Below are 15,899 nucleotides of genomic sequence, written 5' to 3'. Positions count from 1 at the left end.
AGAATCCCAGGGACAGGAGAGCCTGGTGGGCTGCCGTCTATGGGGTCGCACAGAGTCGGACACGACTGAAGTGACTTAGCAGCAGCAGCAGCATAGAGATGTTAATGGCAGGATTTTTGTGGTGGACAAAACAGACTGGGAAATTGGGAATATCAGTACAGGAATGGTTGAATACATTTTGGCACATAATACTGCATGACCTACAATTATATGCATTGTTCCAGATGGGCATAATATGATAACAGTATCCTTTTGTACTACATCAAAATAAAGCTGTGTGTGGGGGTGTGTGTGTATGGTGCATATGTGCAGGTGTACATTTGAGTATAGAGAAAGATGTAAAAGCATACACCAGACTGTTATTGGTTATCTCCGTGGAACAGGGTTAGAGGAGTTGATGGGGTAGGAGGTAGGATCTAGAAACTAAATCACTTTTAATGACTAGATTTGTTTTGAGTTGCTTATCTTATTTTCAAACTTAGTTTCCACACTCAGTCTCTTTAAAATGAAAAGCAAAACAAACACCAAAAAAAAAAAAAAAAAAATCACCAAAAAAATGGGCCTTGAGTTGCCTTTTTTTTTTCCACTTTGTAAAAATAGAACATTTTAAAATACATCTCTATTTTCAATATTTTATAAAAGAAAAGACATTTAAAACAAAAAAAGAAGAAAAGGTATGAGCTAGAGGTGTTCTTTCCAAAAAAGTTAACCTTTCTTTCTCGGAAATATAACCACATGGAATATTGCTGTTATTTTTCTCAACAAGATTCAGTGCAAACCTTATCATGGAACAAGTTTATGATCTCGTGTCTAGTGCAAAGCAGTGCACTCAGTCAGGACATTCAGATTCTAGCATGGCTTTCGCAGCTTTAGACAACTCCTCTAGGTTAGCACATCAGGAAGGTTCCTCAGATAAGCTTCTAAAAACCCCTTTGCCTTGTAACATCCTATTATTCATGATGATTTTACTTCTCACTCTTCAAACAATTCCTCTGTTTTTGTTTTTATTCATTCATTTAGCAAATTTTTATTGAACATTTATCTATATATCAGGCATTTAATTGCCACTGGGAATGTAGCCAGGCTACACAAAGTCCTTTTTCTCCTAAAGCTTACATTCTCTTGAGGGGGGCAATAAGGAAGCCAGTGAGTAAATATACAGAGAATTGTAGATTATGGCAAGTGCTTCAGGAACAATAAATAGACTGGTGTGATGCAGTGTGAATGTGGAGGCTTTAAGGAGAAATAACCTGAGCTGAGTTTCCACAGAAGAGCTTTCTGTGGGGTTGAGCTGAAACCTGAAGAATGAGTAGGCATCAGCCACATGAGGTCTGGATAGAGAGCATGTCATGCAGAGGTAACAGTTCATGAGCTGGTAAAGGGCTTGGTTATTCCAGGGACAGAGAGGAGGCTGGTGAGGCTGCAGTGTAATGAGCAAATGGGAGAGGGAAGTGAAGGAACAGGTTTGACAAAGAAGGATGAAGTGGGCATGCATTATCACAGATTGAATTTTCATGTAAATGCAATGAGAAGCCATTAAAAGGTTCTAAGCAAGGGGACAATATGATCTGATTGATACTTTTAAATGACCACTGGCTGCTGCGTGAACAATGGATGGTTTCGATACAGGAAGCAAGGACAACAATTTGGAAGTTATTCCAGCAGTCCAGGTAAGATATAACATTACTTTGGATTAGGACTGTAATGAGGAAAATAGAGTGAAGCCGAACAATCCAATAATATTTTGGAAGGCAAGCAGACTAGAATTTCTGGATTGAATGCAGGGGATGAAAGGAAAGAAAGAACCAAGTTTCACTCCATTGTTTCTAAATTAGGAAATTAGAAGGTGGTACCACTTACTGAAATGGAGAGAGGACCCAGAATGTAACAGGATTTTTTTTTCCTTATTGGAAGTTGGGTGTTGGAATCAATAAATTGGTTTCAACTGTGACGAACTTCTGATTAGCTGTCCTGGTAGAGGTATCAACACGGGGTTAGGGACTCAGGGGAAAAAGTCAGGGCCAGAGATAGACACAAAGACTCATCAGCATATGGGTGGTATTCGAAGTCATTTAAAGAGAAAAAGGGTGTTACAGCTCAGACCCAGGCAGCTCAACACCTGTAGTTACTTTCAGATCGACCAGCAAAGCCACCAAAGAAACAGGGCTCAGTGAGGTAGGAAGGAAATCCATGGTGTGCTATAATGCCAGTAATTTATTTTAAAATACCTCAGCATAGACACTGTAATATAATGTGTGTGTCTTCAGCTGCCTTACTTAGGGGTTTGTGCAAAATAGTAGACTCAACATTTAATCGGAAAAGATTACACTCTGGGACATCGCTGTCTTGTGCGGACGTGAGAAGTTCTGCTATTATTGGAAGAGTTGTTTCATTGATGAAATTAACTTTTCAATTAGCAAAGGATGTTTATAAAAGGGTTTTAATTATTAAAAATTAGTTTTGTTTGAGTTTTGTGAGATACACAGGATGGTAAGAATATGTAATTTGGTACCTGGAAGCTATCACTAATTGTTGGATGTTTGTTTTTTCATTCCTTTGAAACCAATACAATATTTCTCCAAGATTCCTAACTTGTATAAAATTTCCAAAACATTCTTTATCTGTTTTCTTACTCTGAAACTTCTACCATGTTATTTGATCTCTTTAAGGCACTTAAAAATTTTACTTGCTTCTTGGAACAATAGTTAATGGCAGACCTATCTTTATAAATCATCAGAATTAACAAAAGGTCTTAAAATACACACAACGTTATTTCCTCCCAGGGGCCTATTATTAAACACTCAAAATATTGAAAGACTATTTGATGTCAATTATGGGAGGAAAGACTTAGAAAAAGATTTAAAATAGTGAAGTAGAAGAGCAGAAAGAAGAAACAAGTACAGTCTGAGGAGGTGAGTAGACTGGGGAGCAGCGCGCACACACACGCCAAATATAAACTATTTCTGTCAATGGTCATTTTTGCTACTGGGCCACAGAAATGGACCACGTTGTTCCCCGGTGATCTTCAGTAGGGGTAAAGAAGATGGTTTGCTGCTATTCAACCACACTAAAATATTGCCCCAGGAGAGCATGTTTTTGAAATTTTAGAACTCCCATCACACTGTGGTTTGTGATTTGTACACACTGCCCTAGAATGAGCTCTGAAACAGCTCAAATATTGCAGCCTGACTCATGTTCTGGTCCAAACTGCTCACAGTAAAAGACAAGCAAAGTATCCCCAAATGCCACAGAGTAGGCCCTTCAGATAACACAATTTTACTGGTGGAAAATATAAACACTGTTTTTGACCAAATTTCCATTGTGATCAAGGAACATTTGCTGAGAAAGCACTACTAATCTACAGAGAATTGTGAAACTGATGAGAGGTTCAAATTACTCACAATTTGCCTTTGAGCCAAAACAAATGCAATATTTAGAAGCTCTTTCCCATAGGTATCTAAGGGAAAAGGGGAATTTTCACTGTGATACAAATACTTTTTTTTTTTAGGAAAAGGATATTGTGATCCTGGTAAGAGAAAGCATGTTCTTAATTTGTGTCTCTAGATTACTTACATCAGATGAGCAAATTCATGAGTTATGTTTTTTTTTAACCTAAAATAACTCATTACCCCATACCAATTATCTACAGGTTTTCTAATTAGGTGAAGGGAAGTTGTAACTTAGCCAGATTCTCTGCCCAAGTCTTTTCATTGTATCTCTTAATAAGAATTTCTGTATCAAAGCTTGTTCAAAGAATCTTGCTAAATTTTTAGGCCACAAAAGTAAATCTAATGAAAGTAAATATGCATTCTATGTACCCATAGAAAACTGCTTCTTTCTGAAATCATCTGCTTCTATTGCCCTATAGGAATGGTCTTAGGCTGTATGTATGCAAAGTCACAGATTCATTCACAAAAGTAAAGGCACAGTTTATTTGCTGACCTTGGGCAAACTTTATGGGTTCAGATTAAGATACACTGACAAACCCAAAGGCAAAGAGCAAGTAAATGCTCCTTTGTAATATAGAACTCCAGGAAGAAGACTGAGTATAAATACCGATGGATCATTTTAAAATTTATAAAATACTATAATCCACATACAGATATATGCTTTATAATACAGCAAGTATTATGGGCAGTTCTCACAATACTCCTACTGGAGGTAGTTAGTGAGGTGGTTACGTTCCTGAAGAGAAAAGCGCCTGTGTTTACGTGGAATCTTTTGCAAAATTTTCTTTCTCTGGTCACTTTGGGAAGGAGTATGAAGTAGTAGTTAAGAGCATAGACTCTGATGTCACACTGCTCTCTTATCCCAGGTCTATCACCTGCTCACTGCCTGGTATTGATCAAGTTACTCAATCTCTCTGGACTTCCACTTTGCATCTATACAAGAAGAGTTACAATAATATTTAACTCTTAGGGCTATTTTGGAATAGTTGAGATTGACCTCTTTAGGAAATTCTTAATAGACTATTTTTAAAGATCAGATTTAGATTCACAGCAAAACTGAGAGGAGCAAGGTACAGAAATTCTCTTTATTGCCCCTGACCACACATGTGCATAACTTCTCCCCAAATCAACATCCCTATCAGAGTGGTACATTTGCTACAACTCATAACCCTACCCTGACCCACTGTAATCACCATACTTTACACTGGGATTCACTCTTGGTGTTGTACAGGCTATGGGTTTTGAGGCATGTGACATATATAATGCCATGCATCCACCATCACAATATCATTCAGAGTAGTTTCACGGCCCTAAAAAACATCTGTGCCTCATCTAATCCACCATCTTCCCCTCTAACCCAAACCCCTGACCCTTTTACTGTGTTCATACTTTCACCTTTCCTAGAATTTCGTTTAGGTGGAATTGTATAGTATGTAGCCTTTTCTAGATTAATCTTTTTTTAAACTTAGTAATATGCATTTAAAGTTCATGTCTTTTCATATCTTGATAGCTCTTTTTCTTTGGCTCTCCTGAGCTATAATTGACAAAATTATAATCTATTGAAAGTGTACAATGTGATGATTTGATACATGTACACATTATGAAAGGCTTCCCACAGAAGAGTTAATCAACACATCCATCACCTAACATAGTTACCTTTTTCTTGGTGAGAACCCAAGTTCAACTCAGCCAATTCCAATTACATCACATAGTGTTAACAACTATAGGCACCGTGTTAGACATTTGATCTGTATTCATCTTATAACTGAATGTTTGTATTATTCTACAGTGTTTCTACGAGCTCTACTTCTTTTCCTTTCTTTCTAAAAAATGTTATTCATTTTTATTTATTTATTTTTTAGATTCCATGTCTAAGCGTTACCATACAGTATTTATCTTTTACTGTCTGGCTTATTTCACTTAGCATAAAGTCCTCCAGGTCGACCTTGTAATGACAAGATTTCCTTCTTTCTCACAGTTGAATACTATCTACTGAATATATACTGTATTTTCTTGATCCATTCATCTGTTAACAGATACAAGGTTCCATACCTTGATTATTACTAATAATCCTGCAATGAACATGGAAGTACAGATAGCTCTTTGAAATACTGCTTTTGTATCCTTTCAATAGATACTTAGAAGTGGGATTGCTGGATCACATGGTAGTTCTATTTTTAATTTCTTTAAAGAAACTGCATACTATTTTCCATAGTAGCTGTGGTAGTTGTGGTGCTTTAGTTGCCAAGTCGTGTCCAACTCTCTGTGACCCCCATGGACTGCAGCCCTCCAGGCTCCTCTGTCCATAGGATTTCCCAGGCAAGAATACTGGAGTGGGTTTTCATTTCCCTCTCCAGGGATCTTCCCAATCCAGGGATCGAAGATGTATCTCCTGCATTGCAGGTGGATTCTTTACCAACTGAGCCACCAGGGAAGTCTGGTAGCCATACTAGTTTGCACCCCCACCAACAGTGCACAGGGTTCTCTTTTCTCCACATCCTTACCAGCATTTGCCATCTCTTGAATTTTTGATTATACACATCCTGTGTATACACAGCTGTGAGGTGATATCTCATTGTAATTTGCATCTCTCTAATGATTAGTGATATTAAGCAGTTTTTTATATACCTGTTGACCACTTGGATATCTTCTTTTTTCAAAATGTTGGCTTATTTTTTCATTGAAATATAATTGGCATATAACATTATATTAGTTTTAGGTGTACAACATAACGATTCAATATTTGTACACATTACTAAATGATCAATAAATCTAGTTAACATCTATCATGACACATAATATAAATTTTTTCCCTGTGATAAGAACTTTTAAAATCTATTCTCTTAGCAATATTCAAAGATACAATTCAGTATTGTTACACTGTAGTCATCATGCTGTATATTATATCCCTCAGACTTATTTATTTTTATAACAGGAAGTTTGTATCTTTTGACCACCTTCACCCATTTTGCCCACCCCTACCTCTGGTAACCACCAGATCATTCTTTGTATCTGTGAATTCATCATGGGGGGACGTTCGATTAGACATACAAGTGAGATCATATGGTATTGACCTTTCTCTGTCTGACTTATTTCACTTAGAATAATGCTCTCAAGATTCATCCATGTTGCTCCCAAAGGAAAATTTCCTTCTTTTTTCTAGCTGCATAATATCCCATTGTTTATATATATTTATCACAATTTCTTTTCTTTCATTCATTCATCAGTGGACACAGGTTGCTTCCATGTCTTGGCTGTTCTAAATAATGCTCTAATGAACACGGGGATTCAAATATCTTTTCAAGTTAGTGTTTCCATTTCCTTTAAATAAATACACAGAAGTGGAACTGCTAGATTATATGCAGTTCTATTTTTAATGTTTTGAGGAATCGCCATACTGTTTTCCATAGTGGCTGCACCGATTTACATTCCTACCAACAGTGCAGAAGGGCTCCCTTCTCTCACATCCTCACCAACTCTTGTTACTTGTTGTGTTTTCGATAATAGCCGTTCTAACAGTTGTGAGGTTTGGTTTTGACGTGCATTTCCCTGATGATTTGTACTGTCGAGCACTATTTTATGTACTTGTTGGCTGTCTGTATGTCTTCTTGAAAAATATCTGTTCAGATCTCTGCTCACATTGCAATCAAACTGTTTGAATTTTGTTATTGAGTTGTATGAATTCCTTACGTATTTTAGATTATTAACCCTTTATGAGATATAGGATTTGCAAATATTTTATTCTTTTTGATACACTGTCATTTCGTTTATTACCTTTTCTGTGCAGAAACTTTTTAGTTTCATAAAATCCTGCTTATTTATTTCTGGTTTTGTTGCTTTTGCTTTGCGTGTCAAATCCAAAAGACCCATTGCTAAGACCAATGTCAAGGGGCTTCGCTCCTATATTTTCTTCAAATAATTTTATGGTTTCAGGTTTTACATTCAAGTCTAACTTATTTTGAATTAATTTTTGTGTATGGCATAAGATAGTGACTCAGTTTCTTACTTTTGCATGTGGCCATTCATTTTCCCAAAACCATTTATTGAAGATACTGTTCTCTTCCCATTGCACATTTTTAGTTCCTTTGTCATTAATTATATATACATATGGGATTATTTCTGGGATCTCCCTTTTTTCCATTGATTTATGTATTGTTATATGCCAATAATATGTTGATTATTACAACTTTATAATATAATTTGAAGCCATGAAGCATGATGCTTCCAGCTTTGTTATTCTTTCCAAGATTGCTTATCTGTTTAATGTTTTTTAACGTGTTTTTTTGCATTGCTATACATATTTTGCATTGTCCTATTTTGTGAAAAATGCCATTGGAATTTTTGTAGTTATTACATTGAATCTATAGATTGCTTTTGGTAGCATGAACCCTGTAACAATATTAATTTTTTCAATCCATGAGCATAATATATCTTTCCATTTGTGTCTTCTTAAATTTGTTTCATCAATGTCTTATCGTTTTTCAGTATAGTTATTTTTTACCTTCTCGGTTAAATTTATTCCTATGGGTTTTTCGATGCACTTATAAATTTCTTAATTTCTCTTTCTGATAGTCCATTATTACTTTATAGAAGTGCAACTGATTTTTGTTATATAGATTCTGCAGTTACAATTCTACTGAATTCATTTATTACTTCTAACAGAGTTTTTCTGGTAGACTTTTTAGGGTCTTTTATCTATAATATCATTCCATCTGCAAGTAGTGACAGTTGCACTTCTTACTTCCTGAGTTAGATTCATTTTATTTATTTATTTATTTTCCTTTAATTGCTTTGGCTAGGGATTCCAGTATTACGTTGAATAAAATTGGAGAGAGTGAACATCCTTGTCTTGTTCCTGATCTTAGGAAAAAAAGTTATCAGCTTTTCACTGTTAAGTAGGATGTTGCCTGTGGACTTGACATGTATTGACTTTATTATATTGAAGTATGTTCCCTCTACGTTCACTTTGTTGAGAGTTTTTGCTGCTCCCTCTATGCAGAGCCTGGGTATATAGCTGGGGTAGTGTTCTCTTACCTATTTAACAAACTGCTACTTTGCTACATTATGAAATTCAGAAATACAAGCTCCATTGGCTTTCAGTTCAGTTCAGTCAGTTCAGTCACTCAGTTGTGTCCTACTCTTTGTGACCCTATGAATTGCAGTACGCCAGGCCTCCCTGTCCATCATCAACTACCGGAGTTCACTCAAACTCATGTCCATCGAGTCGGTGATGCCATCCAGCCATCTCATCCTCTATTGTCCCCTTCTCCTCCTGCCCTCAATCCCTCCCAGCATCAGAGTCTTTTCCAATGACTCAACTCTTCGCATGAGGTGGCCAAAGTATTGGAGTTTCAGCTTCAGCATCAGTCCTTCCAGAGAATACCCAGGACTGATCTCCTTCAGAATGGACTGGTTGGATCTCCTTGCAGTCCAAGGGACTCTCAAGAGTCTTCTCCAACACCACAGTTCAAAAGCATCAATTCTTCAGTGCTCAGCTTTCTTCACAGTCCAACTTTCACATCCATACATGACCACTGGAAAAACCATAGCCTTGACTAGATGGACTTTTGTTGGCAAAGTAATGTCTCTGCTTTTGAATATGCTATCTAGGCTGGTCATAACTTTCCTCCCAAGGAGTAAGTATCTTTTAATTTCATGGCTGCAATCACCATCTGCAGTGATTTTGCTTTCAGAGCTAGGCAATTATGGGACTGGTCCTACAGGTGTCAGTCATAAAAGTTGGGAGACTGGATGTGCAAACAATCTCCTTCTAGAGTAAAGCTGGCAACTTGGTTCTGTTGCTGGAGCAAGCCAAATGGAGAAGGTAAGGAATGCCCACCACCTCTTTCAGGCACTAAGGAAGATCCCAGTCAGCAAGTAGATGTGGGTGAATTAGGAGCTGACTCTCAGCAGCAGCTGGGAAAATATGCCATCAAATCTCTTCCAGGGTGAGTTGTGTGAAATAACGTTGTGTTGTGTTGTGCTCAGTCATGTCCAACTCTTTGCAACCTCATTGACTGTAGCCTGCGAGGCTTCTCTGTCCATGGAATTTTCTAGGCAAGAACACTGGTGTGGAATGCCATTTCTTACCTCAGGGGATCTTCCCAACTCAGGGATCGAACAACTCACATCTCTTGCATCCCCTGTATCTGGCAGGCAGCTTCTTAACCACTGCGCCACCTGAGAAGCCCTAAAGAACCTGTTAAACAAAGGGGCCTAAATGGTGCCATGTGTCTATGACAGAGGCAAAGTAACCAAAGAATACTCGAGGTCCTCAGTTCTCACTGATTTTTCTATAAGTTATAAACTTATCTCTAATTAATGCAAAATCAACATAATCCAATGTCAGTCTTTCTGTCCACGTAATAACTATTAAATCATAGTATCTGTAGCCTAATATTTCACAATACTAATACATTCACTTAACAGAATTAAAAGAAACCAGAAATTCCAGTTTCTGCCAGTTTGTTTTCAATCAAAGGAAACTGAGAACACTAATATTTGCTTATCTCATTAAACACGCACTAAACCACCTGACTAGACAGAAAAGAGAATTGGGGTTGGATTAACTCTTTGTCTAAATCTAGACCCAGAGAAGTTTTGGGGGAAAGATAGTTGCTTACTTTGCTTTGGAATAATAAAATGAAAAATGTTTGATACACTATCCTTGTTCTAAAGTACTTGCAATTGTTAAATTTCATATTTTTTCAAATGCTAATACCACAGGGAACACATACTTTAAAACATACTTATTGACTTCCCAAAGTTGTGGGACAGCAATAATAGTTTTAAAATCTTCCTTCAACTGAATTAATGAAATTTTGTTTCAAAAAACAACATTAGTGAACACTCAATGAATGGGATTGCATTTCTTTCCATCTCTGCTTGCAGACTGGCTGGCTTGACTGTGCACATAACTTTGTTATAGAACTGTGCTTTTAATTGTCTCTCCCATTTCTCTTAATGGTCATCATGTTGAGCTATAAGAAATAAATGTATTTGTTTTATCAAAGTATACCAAAGTTCATCATCTCTTTAGAATATAACATCTGAGTACTCCCCATCTTCCATTCAGTTACTTAATAAATGCCAAATATAGTGGCTCAGTGGCAAAGAATTCGCCCGCAATGTAGGAGACCTGGGTTCTATCCGTGAGTTGGGAATATCTCCTGGAGGATAGAATGGCAACCTACTCCAGTATTCCTTCTTGGGAAAATGCCATGGACAGAGGAGCCTGGAGGGCTACAATCCATGGGGTCATGAAGAGTCGGACATGACTGAGCAAGCACACTTCTATTACATGCAACCCTCAATTTCAAGTTCTAAATACCTTTGCATTCAGCATTTACTCACAGATTAAAGAAGTCACCCTAGCTAGTTTAAGCTTAAAAAGATTTCGTATTGGAAATTAGGTGCTTGGAAATCATTTGAGGGGCTAAAAAGCCACCTTTATGTCGAATCTCCAGAAACAACTCCCAGAACAGCCCTATAGAATTGTGCCATCAAGCAAGTTTCTACCTTCACCATGATCAAAAGATCAAGGAAGCAAGCATGATTCCACACATCTTCTGCCAGGATATAGGAAAATGAGGCTCCCACCATATTCAGCTCCAGGAACAATCTCACTTAGACAACATTCAAGCCAGTAAAGTGGATGCCAAGGACCCTGCCTAATAACACCTATGAAGTTAGGTACCATGCATAGGCCAGTAATTACTGTTTCATAAACTAAATGCCACAACTAAAGGCACTAACAGAAATAGCATGATTACCAACCTGCATTGCCAATAGACAAGTGTGTCTGCTCAATGAAAGCTAAGGCCATTTGGATCCTGAGTTGTGAAGGAGTCTGAGAAAAGCAGTCTGTAATTTTTCAACCTTTATCATTCAATTAAGCATGTTCCAAGACACCTGAAATGGACTGAAGTCAGTCAATGTGCAATATAGATCATAAGACCTAAGAGTCAACCAGTAAAAGGAGCTTAATGAGTAATAGAACATTTATGCTAAAGGAATTAACATGCTATTATAAGGAATACATACAATGAAATGGAAAAGCCTATAGTGCATATATTAAGTATAAAATCAAATGTCAGAAAAGCTACGTACACATATATTCAAATATATATGTCTAATTAAATATATGAGGATATATAGTTATATTACGTAAAGGTACAATTGAACAAATTCAAATCTGTAGAAGACAGAAGTTTGCACAACAAGCTATTTATAGTGTTACTTTTGGAAAAGATGGTAGAAACGTGAAAAAAGTAGCCAAAGTGACAAATGTACACTTTTCTATCAATATTTCTCTATTGTTTAAATATAGATAGAAGATAACTTTTTAAATATAATTTTACAAAGTTGGAAAATCATATATTTAGATATATACTGACATAAAGAGACATCTATAATATGTTGTGAAACTAAAAATGTATACTGCAAATTATTATGTTCAATATGATCTCATTTGGGAAAAAACATGTTTTTTCTACTTTATATTTATATACACATACACGTATATAAGATATACGGTGGTGGTGGTTTAGTCACTAAGTTGTGTCCAACTCTTGTGACCTCATGGACTATAGCCCACCAGGCTCCTCTGTCATGGGATTTCCCAGGCAAGAATACTGAAGTGGGTTTCTATTTCCTTCTCCAGGGAATCAACCCAACACAAGGATCAAATTTGCCTCTCCTGAATTGCAGGTGAATTATTTACTTCTGAACCACGAGGGAAGCCCATATAACATATATATACAATAATGTTAATAGAATATATATTATTATTAATATATACATGATTGTATATACATATATATTATATACATGTGTATATATACATATTTTATATATACACACATATGTGATGTGTATATATATATACATTTATCCATACTTTAACGCTTCTATATACATTGAAAAGATATGGATGTATATACATCACTCAGTGTGTACCTTTGGGAATTGGGCTGTCTAGAGTGAAACTTTAACATTTTCCTATCTGCACTTTCATATTATTTGACTTTTTCAAATGTAACATTTTTAGATTAAAGCCTATTATTTTCATAAAATAACAGGTATTTGTTATTTAAAAAAAATTAAAGCAATATGGAAAGAAAAAAAGGGAAGTAAAAATCAGTTTCAAAATCCACTCCAGCTCCTACTCCCCATAAATAAATGTTAAATTTTGGTGGGTAACATTTAAAATATCATGATTTGCCTTTGTTCATATGTGATAATGATATAGATGGATATGTAGATAGAAAAAACTGGAATCTGCTTCTGCTAATGTTATAATAATATACTAAATTTAATTTTGCTTGATTTAGAAATGAAAATTAAGAATTAAGATAAAAACCAAAGTAACTACTTCTCAAATAAGTATATTCACAAGTATCATCCCTCTCAGAGTAAGACAATATTATATTGGAGGTTCTTGCTGTAAAGATACTAACACATAACCACTTATTTAAAGACTGGAAAGAGGAAATGAAAGTCATTATTTCTAATGTGTGATATAATTATCCACATAGGGAAACCCATAGACTCTCATTCAAGTATCTAGAAATAAGCAAGAGTTGACTAAACTAACTGGATGTAATATCAACATATAAAAGTCAAGTAATTGGACATCTGCTTCTGAGTATTTGGAGAAGGAAATGGCAACCCACTCCAGTGTTCTTGCCTGGAGAATCCCATGGACGGAGAAGCCTGGTAGGCTGCAGTCCATGGGGTCGCACAGAGTTGGACACAACTGAAGCGACTTAGCAGCAGCAGCTTCTGAACATAATGGAGAACATGGGCCATACATAATATTTTCCATAAATCATTAGAAAACTGGACAAATGGAGAAACAACTATTTTTGGACACACAGGCAGTACTGTGGTCCATGAGAGAAAGGAAGCAGGTGAGGTGAGCCTAAAGAATCATGCTGGCTTTCTGCCTGGAGGCAGTATCCAGACCATTGGCACAGGAAAGGAGAATCCAGTCAGCCTTGGCGCTCTCACTTAGTTTAGGGATGGAGAAGGAACTTAGGAAAGCTGAGACAGCTGTAAATTGCATGGCAGAATTTTATAGAAGAAGGAGCTATTAAGGAAAAAAACTTCAGAAACAGGCATTGAGGTACCTTGAGTCTTCGATATATACTGCTAGTCTATGCAGATGTAGGTAAAACTCAGTGAAGTCAGACAAAGAGTTGTGAGGTAAACAATCCTCAGTTCCTGCGTAAGGCAGGAAGGCATCTGAGCTCTGACTAGCCAGTGTAGAGATTCTCCAGTCATCATTAAGGTATTCAAGAGATCCCAAGAGGGGTCATATCTTGGTAAAGAAATCAAAGTATACCCCATAGAAAAATATATACTATGTATATATACTAAATATATAGTATATATATATATACTATATATTACATATTATATATATTAAAATATATACTCTATATATACTAAAAATGTATAATATATACATGCCATAGAAATGCTTAAAAGTAAAAACTGAATGGATTAAGTTAATCTTTAAGTAAGTTAAAGAACAAACCACAACACTCTTTGGATAGTAAGGAAATCGAAACAGTCAATCCTAAAGGAAATCAACCCTGAATTTTCTTTGGAAGGACTGATGCTGAAGCTGAAGCTCTAATCCTTTGCCCACCTGATGCGTAGAGCCAACTAATTGGAAAAGTCCCTGATGCTGGGAAAGACTGAGGTTAAGAGGAGAAGGGGGTGACAGAGGATGAGATGGTTGGATGGTATCACTGACTCAACGGACGTGAATTTGAGCAAACTCTGCGAGATAGTGAAGGACAAGGAAGCCTGCTATGCTGCAGTTCATGGAGTCACAAAGAGTCTGACACAACTTAGCGACTGAACAACATAAATCTATGACATTATAGATATTCAACAATATAACTTCATGTCTAGCATACAATTTTAAAAGTTACCGCGCATGCAAAGAAACAGGAAGTTATAGCACACAGGAGAAAAATCAGTCAACAGAAGCAGACTAAAATATGATAGGGAGGACAGATTAGCAAATAAGGACAACAGCTATAATAAATGCATGCAATATGTTCAGAGATTTAAAAACAAAACAGAAATGATGAAGACAGAAATAAAAGCTACAAAATGTGCCAAATAAAATGCCTAGAGATAAAAGAAATATGAAATAAAAAATTCACAGGATGGGATTAAGAGGGAATTAGACTGTGCAGATATTGCAATAGAATCAATCCAAACTGAAGACTAAATACTAATGCATAGAGCTTCAGTGACCCGTGGGACAATAGGAAGCAGTCCTGTATACCTTTATTTGGAGTCTCAGAAGGCAAAGCAATAAGTGAATTAAGCAAGATCACAAGATAGAAGGTATAGTCAAAATCAATTTCACTCTTCTATACTAGCAATAAATAGTTGGATGCTTAAGTTTAAAAACATTATTCATAATAGCTTAAAAAATGTAAACTACTTCAAAATACATTTAGTAAAAGATATGCACATCCTGCCCATTAAAAATTATAAAATATGGTTAAAAGCAGGCAGACTCTTTACCATCTGAACTACCAGAGAAACCCTGGCCAAAAAGAAGTTGAGACCTTAATAAATGGTGAGATATGCCATATTCATAGGTTGGAAGATTCAATGGTGTTAAGATGTCAGTTCTCCAACTGGTCTACAGATTCATCTTCATTTACGTGAAACTATAGGAAAGACAAATTTTATTCAAAATGAAGAAAGCACATCAATGGTAACCAGAGCAGATATTAATAGAATGAGTGACTGTTAAAGGACGCAGGTTATATGAGTGCATGCATTTATCAATACTTACAGAACTGAGCATTTGAAATGGGTGCATTTTCTTATATGTAAATTATACTTTAATAAAGACAATTTAGAAATAAGTCAATTGACTTTCAATATGCTAGCAAAAATTGGAAACCTTGAAAAAATACCCCATTTATAATAGCAACTAAAATTAAAAATTATCTAGAAAGAAATCTTCCAAAAGTCTATAACCCTTATGTTTGTACAAATGTCTGTGTGTGTGTTTTCCTATAGTCAATCAACCTATGCTTGATTGTATTTTCAGTTATTAGCATTCTGTTTTGTTACGGTCTCTGTATTAGTAAGCCTTTATTTTCTGTAAAGGGGTTTTTTTGCTTCTATTTCTTTTTCATGATTTACAAGCTTCCTTTCCAAATATTCTTATTGTCTTATCACATTTTGGCTACTTTATTCTTTGAGATTCTGTTCGTTCATGTTACTATGTTATTTTAATGTTTTTGAAATTATGAAGAACAATGTATCTGAACTATTTTTGTCTCTCTTTGGTTAAGTCTTTGTATGATGTAGATCTTTTGCTTGCTTTTAGCTTATGTATACTTCCTGCATTTTTATATAGTACTTATGTTTAGGTTCTGCATTTTGTTTTTGATAATTACTCATTTTTAT

At 35.9% G+C, this 15,899-nt stretch overlaps 1 long non-coding RNA gene across 1 annotated transcript in view; it reads left to right on the top strand.

Annotated features, from left to right (window-relative positions):
- The first annotated feature begins 1,205 nt into the window (after positions 1-1,205).
- LOC104972350 (uncharacterized) overlaps positions 1,206-15,899 on the top strand; it is a 50,596-nt gene continuing 35,902 nt past the window's right edge. Inside the window, exon 1 of the long non-coding RNA XR_806532.4 lies at positions 1,206-1,670. This is a non-coding gene — a long non-coding RNA (uncharacterized lncRNA). The remainder of the gene's footprint in view (positions 1,671-15,899) is intronic.

Source organism: Bos taurus, chromosome 5 (assembly GCF_002263795.3).
Source record: "Bos taurus isolate L1 Dominette 01449 registration number 42190680 breed Hereford chromosome 5, ARS-UCD2.0, whole genome shotgun sequence".
NCBI lineage: Eukaryota > Metazoa > Chordata > Mammalia > Artiodactyla > Bovidae > Bos > Bos taurus.
Note: the sequence above shows the minus strand (reverse complement) of the source record. Positions and strands in the feature narration are given on the sequence as shown.